The sequence below is a fragment of the Nicotiana attenuata genome, unplaced genomic scaffold (genome assembly GCF_001879085.1).
Source record: "Nicotiana attenuata strain UT unplaced genomic scaffold, NIATTr2, whole genome shotgun sequence".
Classification (NCBI taxonomy): Eukaryota; Viridiplantae; Streptophyta; class Magnoliopsida; order Solanales; family Solanaceae; genus Nicotiana; species Nicotiana attenuata.
In genome coordinates this window covers 12,193-24,384 of record NW_017675109.1, presented here as the reverse complement: position 1 = coordinate 24,384, position 12,192 = coordinate 12,193, and positions in this window count along the sequence as shown.

Below are 12,192 nucleotides of genomic sequence, written 5' to 3'. Positions count from 1 at the left end.
TGTTCACTTTGCTAGGTGAATTTAGCCAGCTTACCTTATGTGATCGCAAATTTTTCTTGAAGTGCTTCTGAAGTTAACACAGGAAGAAGGAGGAGGAAAAGGAGAAAGTGACTAGATTTTATACATGGTAAATTGTGCCTATGTTTTAAATAGAATTGTTGCTAGCTGATTTCATTTCTACAGTTAAAATTAGCCTCTAAACCCGTCGCTGAAGAAAAGCTTAAAACCTGACGGCACGGTCCTAAACCGGACCAGTCTATTTGCCATTTGTATTTGTTCAAACAAAATAGGCTCACTAAACCGATTAAGCACGTAGGGTTCTTTGTTTATTTCTACTCTTCTTTATTCTCTTCGCATTTAACTGCATTGAACCATAATTGGCTTATTTTATCTTCGCCTAGTTATTCATTGCACACCAATCTCTATAAATGGAAGGCAAGTTCTTTTCTAGCCACATGATGCTGATACCTTTTATTTCTACAGTCAATCCTCTCTACGACCTCGTTTGTTCCGATATTTTTTTTGCTTTTATAGTAAATGATTGTTATACACCTATAACAACATTTGACGTTTAAATATTTTTGGCTGTTATAGATAAAAATTATTCAAAAATCAATTATTTTCCTTTTTTAATGTTACATATAAAAGATAAGAAGATCAAATTTAAATCTCAAAAGATATGCATATTTCACTAGTTAAATATTGAAGAAAGCTAATACATTATTAATAAATTTATAACTAAATCTATCCATATTTAAACTCTAAGGCAGACATTTTAAAGCTACCTAGAAAAATAAGTTCTTTCAAGATTGATGGAAGAAATTTGTTATTGTAGCTTGTTTCGTAGATTTCGTTCTCTTACTAATATAACGCTTGAATTGGCGAAGGTTCGTGACCAAATTTTCAGCAAAAAGGTATCGAATAGCTTTCCCTTGAAGACAATCTAAGAGCTTAACAGTGAAATTTTCTATCTAAATATTTTTGCAATTTGTCCAATGGAGAAAATATCATGTGCAAATCTCCAAATCTTGTATATTATGCAAGATAGAAACTTTATTTAATGGAATAGATTGTGTGCATATTTTTAGAATTATTAGTAATCTAAAAGATTCTATATGGCTGTTATAGAGAGATAGTTTTACTAAGAGCGTTATGCTATAAATATGGATGTTGCTGTTATAGGTAAAAAGTTACTATAGAGAGGTAAAATGTAACTTTAAAAATCGGTTCTGAGGAAAACTTGGCTTTTATAGTGAATGACTATTATGTATGTTTGCTATAAACGGTACAGTTGAATTCGTACGTGATTTCTAGACAAATGAATTAATTTGATCCTGAAATGATAAGATAATTGAAGAAATATATAACACTTAGCCTTGATATGAAGACGAAATGACAGAAATAAAGATTCCAGTAATGAAGCCTTCGGATGCAACAATAATAAGAACAGAAAATAAGAAGGTAAAATTGTATAAAGCTTTGAATAGATAGTTGTATCAGTTTGCCAAAAAATTCCTCTCCTTACATTGATAACAGAGCTTACTATTTATAACTACATCTACGGAACAAGGTCTTAGAATCATGCCCTTCTTTAATGTCAATTATGAGGGCCATTGATGAAGATGTAATGGTGAGCATAAATGATAAATTTTTTGTAACGGGCAATGCACTTAATGCCGTGGAATATTCTTCATCAATACCACCGAGCGGATGGTATTTATTGCCTCTTTATGAGTCGCATTCCCCACGATGCCAAACGAGATAATTGCCTTCGGTTCCATATGTCATTCTTTTAAGCGGCCATCTGGTATAGCATATTTTACCCTATACAAATAGTCCCCCTGCTTTCTGGTGACATAACATTGTGTCACTGGGAAGTTGGTAGAAAATCTCTTTTGGCGGGAATTACTATGATTCTCTCTGAAGGCTTTTAACGGTTGATTAGACGCACATGTCTGTGCATTTAATGCCCCGAACATGTGTCACCCCACAATTCAGCATATATTTTTCCGGTTATCGAGGTAATCATGAACATTAATTTAGCCGCCAAAACTTTTACTTATACGCAACAACCTTCTCCCTTTATACTCCGTTTTCCAATTTTTCCAAAATCTTCTTTGCTGTTAGTTAACCTATCTTTATCTCTCTTCAAACGGAAAAGTTTTTCTTTCATCCAAATGGCTTCTTCTTCAAATTATGTCACCTCTTCAAAGGTCAAGAGCAAAGCTGAGGATGCTGCTCCCCCAACAGTTGATTCTGTCATTCCTAGAAGTCTCGTTACAATAAAAGACTTCGAAGAGAAATTCCCTTTGGCTCTCCTCGCACGTGGGTTGTTGGCAGATATCCTTCTTCCATCCGTCCTTCCAGTATTCCTATTGTGTAGGAAGACTGCTACTTCCATGATTTGGACATTGTCTCTCCTGATCTAACAGAGCGAGTGACCCTACCCAAGGAGGGTTTTACATATTTTTACTTGTATCTATTTACTTTGGGTGCATTCTCTTTGAGTGGAGAGCTTGACTCCATTATTGCGTAGTTCTGCCTCCGCTACTAAGTGTGTTTGGCACAAGTAAGTCCTTATGTGTGGAGGACGATTGTTTGTCTTTGGCACTTGTACCAAGAGACGGGAGAGGAGCTATCTTTAGCTCATGTGATGAATCTCTATTCCCCCAAAATCTTCCGCGGGGGTATGATAAATTTTAGCAAACGTGGCCATCATGCCCTGCTACCTATCATGGATGATGACAACGACCGTGGGTGGATGGAACGGTTTGTTGCAGTTGCCACAAACGACATCATTCCAGCAACTGCTTCATCCTTTCCGGACGCATGGAACCACACTCATAAGCTTCTTGTTTAATATTTCATATTCCTTTCATTAAGGATTCTTCCATATCCGTATTAATTCTCCATCTTTCGCCTGTTGCAGCAACTTGATGGGTTCCACCTACGGTTGAAGGCTTGGATCAGCGGGTCCAAAAAATCTTGGATGTCATTACGCCCGAAACCCGCACGTAGAAAGAACTGGTCCACAAATACGGGTGGAAGGCCAAAAATCATGGTAACTCGGACTTACCTTATTTCAGCTTGGTACATGAATAAATTGATTGATCCCTTCCACCTTTTCTCTGAAATCAGGTCTACCAGGGGGCTCAGTTGATGTCCCCGAGGAGGATGTTTTAGCTGACCCTGCTGATGCGGCGAGGCTGCTTCAGAAGGCGCTCACTCGAATAGGTGTCTTTGGTCCTGCTTTGGTTACAAGTGTTTCATTACGGAGTCCCCGGCCGGAGAACAAGCAACCAAAAAGAAAGCGTTCCTCCGCGGCCGGGGGAAATAATAAGAGGGTGAAGACTATTGCCCCCGAGTCGTCTCTGGAAGTTGTGATGACTAGCCCTCCTCCCTGGCAAGTTATAGACAATGTGATGATCGACGACGATGGAGAATCTAGTGATGAGGGAGATTCTCTACATAAAAGGCGACGATCCTCATCAACTCAACAGAATTCTCAATATTTTGAGTTAGTTACACCAACCAAGGATGACGTCTCGATACTTAGGGGGGAATTTCATATGGTAGAAAATGCCAACTCCCATTTTTGGACCCCCGTTGCTGTGCCTGGTACTGCGAGGCTGAGTACCGGGTCCATGCCGTCTTTGGATGGAGAGCATTTAACAACCAGCACTGCGTTTGTTACGGTTGTTTCTCATCCTTCATCGCCATCAGCTTCATCTCCCTCTTCCCCAGCTCTTCCATCAGCAACCGCTACATCATCTCCACCGGCCGCACCCGACCACGAAGAAGGTGTTCCTCTTCCCGGGTCCCTAGTTCATGTGAATTTGGGGCAAAATTATGCTGCCCTTTCTGAAGATCCGCACGGGAGGAGGAACATTACTCATTCGATCTCCACCGGATGCAACTTGTTATCCTGGCCGGTGGAACTTGCTAATTATCTGGCTTCAGAAAAAGATTGGGAAAAGATTCAGGCTCTCTCGGGAGAGTGCTTGTTGAACAAAGCCACGCACAACGCCCGAGCGGTACATTCCTTACTTCCTTTGTTATTTCTTATATTTTTATTTAAAAATATCCTGAGTTTTGCTCTTCTTGCTTTGTAGGCCAACTTTCTTGCTTACGAGGGCCTTCAGAGGTTTATTTGTGAGAAAGAATAAATTACTTCCGCACATGATTAGCTTTTGGCCGAGCGGGAATAAAGTGATGCGCGCCTCTTAGAACTAGAAGCCAAAGCCACTGAGGCCGTTGTATTGGAGGCTCGTTTGCAGCAAAGTGCGCAAGAAGTGGAAACTCTTAGCCAAGAGATCGCCCCGCTGAGTGTTCAATTTGAAAAGGCTAAAGCCAGGGTTGAAGTCCATAAAATCGTTCTTGTTGTATCTGATCGTGAGCCTGCCTCCGCTGAAAGATAGACCAATTTAGAGGCAGTCTTGAATTCTAAGACTTAAGAGCTTGCTTTTGCGGGAGTGAAATATGCCCGATTAGAGGAGAAGTATAAGAAGACCCTCGAGTACAATAAATTTTTTAGCTCTACTGTTCGCGATCTTGACGTTAGCCTCAAGTCCATTAGGTCCGCCAGGGAAAACCTTTCTGCCGAGGTAACTCAACTCAAAGAAGAACTTAAGTGTCGAGCGGCTTCCCACGTTGTTGAGAAAACTTACGCCATGTACAGCATGGGGAGAAAAACCTTGGAGGAGGCCAAAGCTGGTATCATTGATTTTGATGCTGAAATTGCTAAGGCCCGTGAGCTTTAGTTGGCTGCTAAAAATGGTCTCCCGGATGTTCCCTCGACAGAGTCTGATGATCTTGGTTCTTCTGGTTCCGGTTATGAATTTTCGGGAACTGAAGAGGAACTAGAAGGTGATGATGTTGAGGGCCAAACTGTTGAGGCATCGACAAATCTACCTACTTCCCCTGGGGGCGCGGACACTTCACTTCCTTCAGGCTCCGGGGAGGAGCAGTTTAGCTTTTCCTTTCTTTTCCTAACCTTTTTACTTGTGCTATTTTGGCACGTTTTTTGTAAATAAAAGATCTTTTGCTCAAGTATTGCATGAGTCTTTCTGCGTTCTTTCGTTTGAACACTTATGCGAGTCTTAACATTTGCATTCTTTTTTTGCTTAAGTATTTTGCACAAATTTTACTGTTTGCGTCTGATTATGATAGGCCTTAGGTGTATTTTTCCCCCAAAAGCATTTGTATTTCAGGCACAAACTCCTCCGAAACCAACCTTTTAACGTGAGAGTTTTTGTAAGTATTTGAGCAAGTTTGCTTTTTGTGCAAGGCTTCAGGTGTATTTTTTACCGAAGGCATTTTGATTCCGGGCATAAGTTCTTCCAAAATCATCCCTTTAACGTAAGGGTTTTTATAAGAGAGTGCCCTTTTATGTTTACAGTGCTCTTGAATAGGACATCTCCTGTTCATTACGGCACTAGCATTTGAAGTACTTGTTTAACTTTCAAATGACAAAGTTAATTCTACCCAATGCTAGATGCAGAGGCGCATAATAGATCGATATGAACATCATGAGCTGTCATTCAGACAAGAAACAAGATAGAAATAAAAGGACTTCATTTTATTCCTTCCATTTTCAAAAAGTACATAAGAATTTTTTATGCTAAAAAAGAAATTGCCATTACTTGTGTCAAACTTGTACAACTTGTTTCTACGGGGCTGGCCGCGCAGTCCCCGCCTGGATGACACAACTATATTTCCGATTTTTGTTTCTCGGTCGATGTGGCAGTCATTGTTGCCGTATCCTCATATCATCCCCCCTAGTGTTCAAATGCGAAGAATGCGAATTGGAACACTAGAAGTCTTGCACATTCGAGGATCCCACTAATGAGTTGCTAGATAATCCTTAACTCGGTAACACATTTTGTTTCCCCTCAGGAACCTACGCTATCGAGCGAAGGACTATCTAACAACCCTCTAGTGGTTTAGACTTGTCAACGGTCGGGTAACCTTTGTCTGATAGCAAACTTAACTTCCCGCGGGGAATTTTTCTATAGAGCCAAAAACTATCTAACCGTCCTGGAGTGTCTGTTTGTATGCCTTGTTATTAAAGGTCTTATTGCCGCTATTTAAGCTTTCTTTGTAGTATGCTTTCTGTTGCTGCCTCGTTCAAAACCTTGCTAGTAAAACCCGATTGGGACAAAATCTGGACGAAGAGAAAAGAGTGCAGCACATACTTTCAATTCAGGTGATGTTCATCAACAATAATATCTTTTTAGGTGTGCCACGTTCTAGTTGTTGGGCAACTTTTCTCCATCTTGATTCTCCAATTCATACGAACCTTTCCCGGTGACAGCTGAAATCTGGTAGGGACCTCCCCATGTTGGACCTAGCTTCCCTGCATTGAGCTCCCGAGTGTTTTGAGTTACTTTCCTTAGGACCAAGTCTCCTACTTTGAAATAATGGAGGTTAGCTCTTCGATTATAATATCATTCCATTCTCTACTTTTGGGCTGCCATTCTTACATGCGCTAAGTCCCTACGCTCATCGAGTAGCTCCAAGTTGACTAACATTGCTTCATTGTTTGATTCTTCATCTACTTGGAAACATCTCAAGGTGGGTTCCCCTACTTCCACCGGGATTAATGCTTCTTTCCCGTACACAAGGCAAAAAGGAGTTTCTCCTGTGCTCGACTTGGCTGTTGTACGGTATGCCCATAAAACTCCGAGTAATTCCTCGGGACATTTACCTTTAGCAGCTTCCAACCTTTTCTTGAGGTTTGGTATAATCATTTTGTTCGTTGGCTCCGCTTTACCATTTGCGCTTGGATTGTAGGGAGAAGATGTGATCCTCTTTATTTTCAAATCTTCGAGGAACTTTGTGACTTTTGTGCCGATAAGTTGTGGCCCATTATCGCATGCTATCTCTTTTGGTATTCCGAACCTGCAAATTATGTTTTCCCACAAAAAATCCACCACTTCGCGTTCGCTGATCTTTTGATAAGGATCGGCTTCCACCCGCTTAGAAAAATAGTCAGTCAAAATCAAAGGAAATCTTACCTTTACCGGAAGCCGGCGGCAGTGGTCCGACGATGTCTATCCCCCATTTCATGAATGGCCATGGGGTTAGAACTGAATACAGTGGTTCTGCCGGTTGATGTACTAGTGATGCGTAGCGTTGGCACTTAGCGCATTTTTATACGAAGGCTTTGGCACATTACTCCATGTGCGGCCAATAATATCCTGCCCTCAACAGTTTTAGCACTAAGGAACCTGCACCGGAATGATTGCCGCTTATCCCTTCGTGGACCTCCCGCATAACATAATTAGCTTCGAATGCCCCCAGCATCAGGCCAGCGGGCCTTGGAAAGATTTTCTATACAATTGGCCTCTTTTGAAACTACACCGTGCTGCTTTGGTGCGCAGCGCCCGGGATGCCTTGTAGTCTTCGGGAAGCTTCCCGTGCTCGAGATAATCGATGATTTCATTCCTCTAGTCCCAGACCAAATTGGAAGTAGGGCCTCAGCTTCCGAGCGGCGACTACGAGAGCCAAGGCCAGCTTCTCCAAATGTGGGTAGCGAGTTTCTGATCCCGTTAAAAGTTTACTAACGTAATAAATGGGAGATTGCATACCTTCGTCCTCACAGACTAAAACTGCACTTACCGTGAGGTGGACTAACACTGTTTCACTTTCCTTTGGCTTCGAAAGTAGTGGAGGGCTTGACAAGTACCTTTTCAAATCTCTCAAAGCCTGATGACAGTCCGGGGTCCATTTGAAGTTGTTTTTCTTTTTGAGCAGTGCAAAGAAACGGTGACATTTTTCTGATGACCGGAAAATGAACCTGCTCAAAGCTGCCAATCTCCCCGTGAGCCTTTGGACTTCCTTCACGTTTGATACTTGGTCTGGGATGTCTTCGATGACCCTGATTTTATCAGGGTTTACCTCAATCCCTCTTTGCAATACCATAATTCCTAGGAACTTGCCAGAGCTGACCCCGAATGTGTATTTCTAGGGGATAAGCTTCATGTTATGCTTCCTTAGGATGTCAAAAGTTTCATGCAGATGTTTAAGATTATCACCTGGATTCAAACACTTTACGAGCATATCATCTACATATACTTCAATAGTTTTTCCTATTTGTTTTTCAAACATCTTGTTCTTCAACCCGAAGGGCATCACATTATAGCAATATGTGTCGAAATTTGTTATGAACAAAGTCTTTTCCTGATCCTGCGGGTCCATCTTAATTTGGTCGTACCCGGAATAAGCATCGAGGAAACTCATTAACTGGTGCCCGGTCATCACATCGATCATTTGATCGATGTTTGGCAGTGGGAACGAGTCATTCGGGCATGCCTTATTCAAGTCCTTATAATCTACACACATGCGAAATTTATTGTTCTTCTTAGGAACTACCACTACATTAACTAGCCAGTCTGGATACTTTAGCTCTCGGATTGACCCAATATCAATTAAGCGAGTTACCTCTTCTTTGATGAATTTATTCATGGCTTCTGCAATAGGGCATTTCTTTTGTCTTACCGGAGGCATGTTGGGATCCATACTTAACTTATGTACGACTACCTCCGTCTGGATACCTGTCATATCCACATGCAACTATGCAAAATAATTGGCATTTGATTTAAGAAATTCAACAAAGCCAGACCTTAGCTCGGGGTGCAGTCCAGTCCCTAAGTGGAATTTCCTTTCTAAAAACTCTTCGAACAATGCAACTTGCTCAAGATCTTCAATTGTGTATTTTGTTGCATCCGTCTCTTCTAGAACCTGGAAATACGTCGGCACATGGTAAGATTCTGACGCTTCTACCTCCGGGCTAACTTCATCCAATGGGAGCGGGCGCTGATTCCTGTAGTTTCTATGTCGTGTGTTCCTTCCCTTTGCTACTGTAGACGAAATTTCATTCATCTCCCTTGCCGCCGGTGGTCACCCCTTATCTGCTTAACTTCTTCGGGCGTTGGAAACTTCAGCAGTTGATGATATGTTGATGGTACAAATTTTCATCTCGTGCAACCATGGTCTTCCCAAAATAATGTTATATCCCATATCACCATCTACTACTTCGAAAAGAGTTGTTTTCATCACTCTTTCGGCGTTCGTGGGCAACAAAATCTCTCCTCGGGTTGTCACGCTTGCGAGCTAAATCCGGCAAGGAGTTTTGTGGCAGGAATGATGCTTTCGGTGAGTTTAGCTTGCTCGAATACTCTCCATTGTATGATATTAGCCGAGCTTCCTGGATCTACTAGAACAAGTTTAATTTTAAAATCTAGCACATTTAAAGAAATTACTAGTGTGTCGTTGTGCGGTAGCAGTAATCCGTCCGTGTCTTCCTCCGTGAAAGTGATATCGTCTTGGGAGACTTCCCGAAGCCTCTTGCAATGGGTTATTTATACTTTCGTCTTTTTTGCTGCCAAAAAGGTGACCCCGCTGATCTCGTCCCCCTAGAAGATCATGTTGATGATCTGGCACGGGGATCTTCCCCTGCTTTCGAGGGTTCTGCGTTGTCCAAGTTATGACCACAATTGTTCTTAGCCCGGTCACTCAAGAATTCTATGAGATGACCATTCTTCAACAGCGTCTCCACTTCTTTCCGGAGATGTCTGCAGTCCCCAGTTCGGTGTCCATTTATCCCGTGGTATTCGCACCACAAGTTGGGATCCCTCTGGCCGGGATCGAGTCTCATCGGCTTCGGAACTATGCTTCTTTGATATTTCTCATAGCTGATACCAACTCTACTACACTGACATTGAAATTGTATTCTGATAACCTGGGGTAGGAAGGATCCCGTGTACCTGGCGCTTTCTTGTCCTGCAATGATCTATTGTTCCGACCGCGGTCGGACCTTCTATCAGTAGTGAATCTATCTGCTGACCGAAAACCTTTGCTGCGGCCTTCTGTCCGTTCGTAGGGCAAAAACCAGCCCCCTCGTAGACCTTCTGTCCGTGTCAAAGTCGTCTTTTGATTTTTCTTTATTCTTCTCCTATCCCTTTGTCAACGACGGGAAACTGACCTGATCATCTTCGATCCTTATCTTTGACTCGTAGCAGTTGTGTACATCCCCCAAGTAGTTTCTTGGAACTCAAGCAAACTTTCCTTCAGTTTGCGAGAAGCATCTGAACTTCTCGGATTCAGTCCCTTGGTGAATGCTTCAGCCGCCCATTCGTCTGGAACAGCCGGGAGCAGGATCCTCTCCTTTTGGAATCGGGTAACGAATTCTCGCAGCAACTCGGATTCTTCTTGTGCAATTATGAATATCTCAGCCTTTCGGGCATGTACCTTTCTGGCCCTGACATGAGCCTTAATAAAAAAAGCTACGAGCATTCAAAGGAATCTATGGAATGCTCGGGTAACAGTGAATACCACGTCAAGGCACCTCTCGTGAGAGCCTCTTCAAATTTCTTTGGCAAAACATATTCAATCTCGTGAGGAGCTAAATCATTCCCCTTTACCGTCGTCGTATAAGGGGTAATATGCTTCTGAAGGTCTAAAGTTCCATCATACTTTGGCACGTCGGGCATTTAAAAGCGCTTCGAGATTAATTTTGGTGTCGTGCACGGTTTGTCTGAAAACTGAGTATATTTCTTTGATTCCGGTCCTTTCAGCACTGGTGGTACGCCAGGGATTTGGTCCATGCGGGCGTTCATCTCTCTCATAAGCCGTAAAAGCTTATTTTTGAAGGGGTCATTTTCGTTATTGGGGCCGAATCCACTTCCCCCAGCTCCATCGGAATCGATATCCGCCCTTAGGGTGTTGCTATCAACCCTCTACATTGTTTCATTGGCGGGACCGCTAGGAAGAACTAGATCTTGTCTATTCGCGTTGTTAGAAGCCCAGATAACGCTTGCTTCAACTCCGTCATAACCTTATCCTGCCGCGTGAGCTGGCCCTGAATAATCATTTGCTGCTCTTGTAGGACCCTTACCGCATCAACAACATGTTCCTCTTCAGCATCATCGGGAGTTGCCTCCCGAACATATCGAAGATATCATCTGTCGTGTACCTGCGTGGCATCGTTCCCCTCATTATGGGTGTCACTGATTGAATCCTCGAAATGAGGTTGATATCCTCGAACCTCAGAATTGTGTATGTTGTTAACACCGTTATCTGCCATTTCTTATGATTTTTTCTAAGAAAAATAACCAAAAATACGTTAGTGAAAAAGGCAAGGATCAACTTAATTACACGGTTGTCTAGGCTCCTCGGTGGGCGCCAAACTGTTTGTCCGTAAAACGGTATAGTTGAATTTGTACGTGATTCCTAGACAAGTGAATTAATTCAATCCTGAAATAATAGGATAATTGAAGAAATATATAAGACTTAGCCTTGATATGAAGACGAAATGACAGAAATAAAGATTCCTGTAACGAAGCCTCCGGGCGCAACAGTAATAAGAACAGAAAATAAGAAGGTAAAATTGTATAAAGCTTTGAATATATTGTAATATCAGTTTGCCAGAAAATTCTTCTCCTTATAATGATAACAAAGCTTACTATTTATAGCTATGTCTAGGAAATAAGGTCCTAGGATTGTGCCCTTTTTTAATGTCAATTATGAGGGCCATTGATGAAGATGTAACGATGAACATAAATGACAAATTCTGTGTAACGAGCAATGCACTTAATGCCGTGAAATATTCTTCATCAATACCACCGGGCGGAAGGTATTGATTGCCTTTTTAGGAGTCTCATTCCCCACGATAATTGCCTTCTTTCCCACGTGTCATTCTTTTAAGCGGCCAGCAGACATAGCATATTTTACCTTATACAATATAGAGATGTTGTTATAGAGTGATTTGACTGTAGTTTTAAAGTGATTTGTATTTCCAAGAGAAGGATTGAGAGAAGTTACAAATTTCTGATATTTACACCAAATAATGAATATTCACATATGTTCTTTATATAGTCTTTTATCACGTAATCATATTAATTAATATTCATTTTTACTTCAACTTATAGTCGTATAGACATCGAATGTGAATAATAATTTTTTTAAAGAGAAAGATTAAGACATAATTACATGAAAATATACATGACTTCACACCATAACAAAAAATGGCTTATGTTTTTATGTTTTACCCAACGTAGCCCACATTGTGCGTATTTTGAAAGCACTAGCAAATTCAAAACTTGTGTTCTTACAACTATTGCTTTTAAAAGCTATGGAGTTAAATATGTGTTCTCCCAACCATTGCTTTCACTCTCTCTTCTTCTCACATCT